This window comes from Lissotriton vulgaris, chromosome 11 (genome assembly GCF_964263255.1).
Source record: "Lissotriton vulgaris chromosome 11, aLisVul1.2, whole genome shotgun sequence".
In the NCBI taxonomy this organism is placed as follows: domain Eukaryota; kingdom Metazoa; phylum Chordata; class Amphibia; order Caudata; family Salamandridae; genus Lissotriton; species Lissotriton vulgaris.
Window position 1 is genome coordinate 519,085,669 of NC_141699.1, and position 6,000 is coordinate 519,091,668.

Sequence of the window (6,000 nt, forward strand, 5' to 3'; positions counted from 1 at the left end):
CCAAGAGTTGCTTCGTTGCTGGGGGACCCCACAAAAGCAGGTCCCATTTAATTCATATCAAAACTCCTCCAGTTTTGTCGACGAGAAACAAAGCCTTGTGTGGTTTTTAAAAAATCTACAATTTTAGTGTATATGAAAAAAAACTTGTAGTTTTTTCAATTCGTTGTCTTTCAACTGTTGTTGTAATATACAAAAACGCTTTTCTTCCAACTTACATGAATGTTGTTAAATCATGTAAATTAAATACAGTATAAAAAATACATACAAAATTACGCAATTAAAATTTTAATTATGATTTAAATTTAAATTTGCCTTCACGATTTTAAAATATTGCCCAAGTGGGCCTTCAATTGATTATGGCGTTTCCATCTTCTAATAATCCTGCCCTAGTGGGTTTAAACAGTTATTGTGCACAATTTGATTTCAACTCACAAGTCTAAAAATACTATGTGTTTCAAAACTAACTCTATTTCTGCATTTCATCACTAAAATCAGACACATCTTTCAATATCAAACTAAATGAGTGTTCAGATCCTCTTCCATATTTAAACCATCTGGCTGTTTTGAATTTAATTCCACAATATACAATTACTCCAATTTTCTTAGTTTTCTTTCTTGATTCCTGCCCCTTGGGTTTTTTTCTATGGCATCTATCACATAATAAGTCAATCCCCTCAAATCCTTGTTATGGAACCTCAAAAATGTCTGCGGACAGGATATGATTGGTCACCATTTTTCACGGCCCTCAGATGCTAAAGGATTTGCTTATGTACCTCAAAGATTGTGCTGCCCACGAACCTCAGACCACAAGGGAACTGGAGCACGTAGACAGCATAATCTGTTTTGCAAGAGAATTTTCCTTTTATTTTCCTCATATCCTTACTCAAACCTAGTCTAGATCTTTCTGTATTCACCCCATGTATACATGCTTTGCACTTAGTGCATTTCACAAAACCTTGACACCTTGTTAGCCAGGAAGTTTTAGACTGGGGGTTCCTTAGGACATTTTTGACCAGTGCTTGTTTAAAGGACCTTGCTCTACGGAATGTGATTTGCGGCCTCCCAGATATTGTTTTACCAAAGATTGGGTCGTTCTTGATCAAATGGCAGTGTTTATTACAAATACTTCTTAGTTTATCATGTTGAGCACTATAAGTTGTTACAAATCTGCATTGTTTTTGGGCATCCATTTTTTTCTTTTCTTTGTCTACATCTTTCTTAACAAACAAAATGTCCTCCCTCTTTCTTTCATTAGCTCTATAAATTGCATTATCCATCCAATCTACTGGGTAACCCCTTTCTTTAAACCTTTGTCTCAATACCTTCATTTCTTTTGTCGTCTCTTTTTCATTACTACAATTGCGTTTGGTGCATAAACACCCCCGTAGGGAGTCTTCTTTTTAGATCCACCAGATGAAAGCTCTTTGTATGTAAGAGTGTATTACTGGAAGTTGGTTTCCTATACAGTTTGGTTTCAACTTTTTCATTTTCTATATACACTGTTAAGACTAAAAAGTTCACACTAGTTTGACTTATTTCACTGGTAAAACTCAAGTTAAGATCATTATGTTGTAATTCATTGATGAATGATTTTGCCTCCTCTTCAGTACCCCTCCATACCAAAAACAGGTCATCAATGTACCGACTCCAGTGCATAATATGCTTTTCCCATTGTTTTTGATATTGCGACCAGACCACCTGCTGCCCCCACCAGCCCATATGCAAATTAGCATAGCCGGGGGTGAAGCAGGTGCCCATAGCCATGTCGCAAATTTGATGGAAAAGTACTCCATTGAACAAAAAATAATAATTACTTGTCAAACACATTTCAATCATACTTAATATCATTTGTGTATGAGACCATAGTGTAATTGGCATCATCCCCATGAAATGTTTGATTGTTCTCAGACCATAGTTATGGCGGATGCTTGTATATAGTGTTGACACGTCAATGGTTACTAATAAATAGTCATCTTTGCATGGTAGATCACAGATACCCTTTAAAAAATCACCAGTGTCTTGAATATAAGACAGCAAAGATTTAACCAAGGGGTTTAAAAATGAATCTACATACTTAGAAGAATATTCAAGGGCACTCCCCAGTGCCGAAATATTGGGTGCCCCGGGGAATCTGAGATGTTTTTATGGACTTTTGGAATTAAATGAAAAAACAATGTAATTGGTTGATCAATTGCAAGAACCTTATATTCATCATGATTGAGTAGCACTTGTTCATACCAACATTTTAACTTCACATTATAGCTGATATTGCTTGCCATCATATCTTTTTCTTCCACCCTTACATAGCACTTTTTATTAATAAGATGTTTATAGGGTTCTGTTAAATATTTCTGCTTGTCCCAGAGGACTATTTTTCCTCCCTTTTCTGCATTTCGCACAATGCAGTTATCATTTTCTGATAGTTTTTTAATTAAAGCCAGATATTCCTTATGTTTTACAATGCTATGTGTACTCCTTTAGTCTCTCTCACTCAATTGAACACTTAGTTATTTAAATTCATTAATCACAATTTCACAGAAAACATCTATCCCGTCTCTAGCTGACATTGGCATAAAATGTGAGGTAGGTCTGAAGTTGGTTGGTCCCTCTTGAACAATTGATAGGCCTTCTTCTTGCGCAATTTGTTCTGCTCTTGTTTCATTTCATCCTATGATATTTTCCATGTCCATTTCCCTGAGCTCATCATTAGGTCAAAGTCTTCGACTTGTGATCCTTCTTCATGGGGAATACGTGCACTAGTAATAGAGGTAGATCTTTGAATTTGATTCACCAAAAAATGCTTCTTTAATTTTAGTGCTCTGATAAATTTGAATAGATCTATCCTAGTCTGGACATAATCCAAGTTAGCTTCAGGGCAGAATGTTAATCCCAATTACAAAATATCTTCTTCTTGACTGGTGAGAGTCACATTTGTCAAGTTGATTATTGTTGCGTTCTTCTTGTAAAAAATCGAATTCATTGATTACTGATGGTATCCGGCCTTGCATTTGCAAATCGTCATCATGATCTGTTTCAACCTCTGAGATTTGGATGCTACTATTCTCAGAGTGCACTTCTTGCATTGGTTTACCTGACTGCATCTTGTTACGCTTAATGCTATTGATTTTTTTTAGCAAAGGTATATATCTGGCGCCTGTCATAATCTTGTTTGTCTCTGATAAACTTTAGAGCTTTTCTCTCTTTTATTGTAGTTTCCAATTTCTTCATTCTATCTTTCATTGCTTCTTTAAACTTTTTTATTTGTTCTTGATCTTCCTCTTTGCTGAAAAGATCAGACAGTGCCTCCATTTCTGCAAGTATTTTCTTATGGTCGATGTTCGCATATTTTATCAAAATGGCCAACATTCTTCTTGGGGAATCCTTATTATTCGCAGCCCACTCCCGTAGCATATCGGGATTTGGTTCCTCATAGGTTGGCGTTACCATTATATGCAAACATCTGGGCACTCGCTGTACTTCTAGGTACCACTGTAGGGACTTTGACTCGCACCATTTTGAAAGTTCTAAGCGTTGAAGTTTTTCTAAGCGTTTTAATAGGGTATTCAAACCCTTCTGGGCCGCCCCAGAGCTTTTGGTTGTTTCTGTACATTCATCATTAAATATTTGTGAAGCTGCTTCCTCATGTTCCTTTATCTCTGTGGCTGACATTTTTATACTATATTTACTGGACCTCCCGATTAAACCCCAACTGTTTATGTAATTCGCATGTCAAATACACTATACATCAAACTTTACTCTCTCCCGCAAATTTGCACTCGAAACACGTTTTTTGACAAGTGGCTGAATAAAGATTTTTTTAAAACCTCACAAGGCTACGTTTCCCTCCGACAAAACTGGAGGAGTGCTAGACCTCGTCTTGATATTAAGCAACAAACCACTGATAGAGAATATTGTTATGAGCACCACTGCCTCACATGAAATTACTGAATACGACTATGAGCACGGGATAGATCAATTTGGGATTATTTCCATGAGTAGTTCATTTCACTGCTTCCTTGTATTGACTAGACACAGACCATAGCCCTTTGTCACCAAGTTTAGACACGTAAGAATGAGATTGACTTACACTAAGTTATGTTACTAAGGGTACTATACCCAAGTGACCTAATCCTTCTAGACATATTTCTATCTATTCTCAAATCTCAGATATAACTCCTGTATCTCTATCACTTCCTCCCTCTTTTTCAGCCTGTCCTTTCGTTCAAAGCATATGGGTACTACACCCAGAGGCGCAATGTGTGACAATTTATTTTGAACCTAAAAATGAAATGTATCACTCATTTACGACTTAAAAAACCAAACAATTGGGAAAATGCATTATTTTAGACTTTCAACAGTGATTCATTTGTTGTTGTGAATAATGCATGTTTTTTCTAAAAAGAAGTCTCCGTGTGATGTTTGTAAACACGGAGAAACTTTCTTCCCTTTTTATGATTTCTGTCAGTATTTAAATGATGAGAAAAAAATGGTGGTCATGTGACCAAGAGCCCGTGAGCTCGAAACGCGTCGTTTGTTTATGCCCAAATAAACAACTTCTTCCAGTACCTGATGGTGTGGCTGGTCATCCTTTTCCCGATTGTGAGGACTCCGTGGATATATATATATATATATATATATATATATATATATATATATATATATATATATATATGACCAAGCCCCGTTCGCGGGGCGAAACGCGTCATGGAGGGCACTTGCTCTGCACTTACTGCTGATTAAATGCACTGCTGAAAATATATTTTTGGTGCTGGCTCATCTTTTCAACTGAAGTGATTACTTTGGAGGTCTGCGCCCGTTTAAGCTGCGTCCAGAGCAGTTGGGAGTTTGTTTTATATATATATATATATATATATATATATATATATATATATATATATATATATATATATATATATATATATATTCACAGAAAAAACCATAGGTTATAGTGGATATATAGTTAGGAATTTGCATTTACAAAACCTTGAAAATTCAATGAAAAAACCATTAGTTTTAGGCCATATATAGTTAGGGATTTGCATTTACAAAACCTTATTTTACTCGCATAAAACCATTGAAATTCCATATATAGTTAGATGCGCTAACTATATATCGCGCACCCGCAATCCACTGCTGATGATGTCACATATTACATCATTCATGACATGGTCAGTGACATCACTGATGACATCACTGATGACAACTCAAATGACATCACTGATCACAATATCCAGTGACTGTATGTTTCTGTAAAGTTAAAATATGTCTTACATATTGAAGAATGAGTGGATGTATAAGTGTCTGGATGAAGGATTTAGTAGGTGCATGACTGACTGTATGAGTGAGTGATTAAATGTGTCTCACTGAGTGCATAGGTTAGTGATTAAATTGTATTAATTTGTGTATCATTATATCTGTTGTTCTGTAAACTGCTGCATGTGTTGATCAGTAGCTATATAAATACCTATATGGGTTATTCATTGGTTGCTCAAGTATTTGTATGGGAGACTGAGTATGTGTGTGGGTGGCTGGGAGGTGTGTGATTCTGTGCATAGATGTGTAAGCAGTTGATTCACTAGGTGTATGAGTTCAAGAGTGCATGTGGAAACAGCTATATGGGCGGTTGACTGTGTGCATGAGTGTATTGGTGAGTGAATGGATATCTCAGTGCTACATGTCAAAGTAAGTACATATGTAAAACACAGTACATGTGAGAGTTAACATATATAAATAACTGTGCATAACAGCCAGTGAATGTGTGAGTGGCTGTATGGATCATTGTGAACATGTATCAAGGATTGTATAAGAGAGTAAATATGTATTAGAATATGTTTCAATAAGTAAGGTGTGTATAACTGTATAGTTGAGGAATTGGAGGTGTGTTTGATTCTTTGCATGACTGTCTAGGTGTATGAGTAACTCCATGGATGAGTGACAGTCTGTGAGTGTCTGTTTTCACTGAGTGTATCTAAGGATATATCAGAGTCTGTAGAGGTTCAT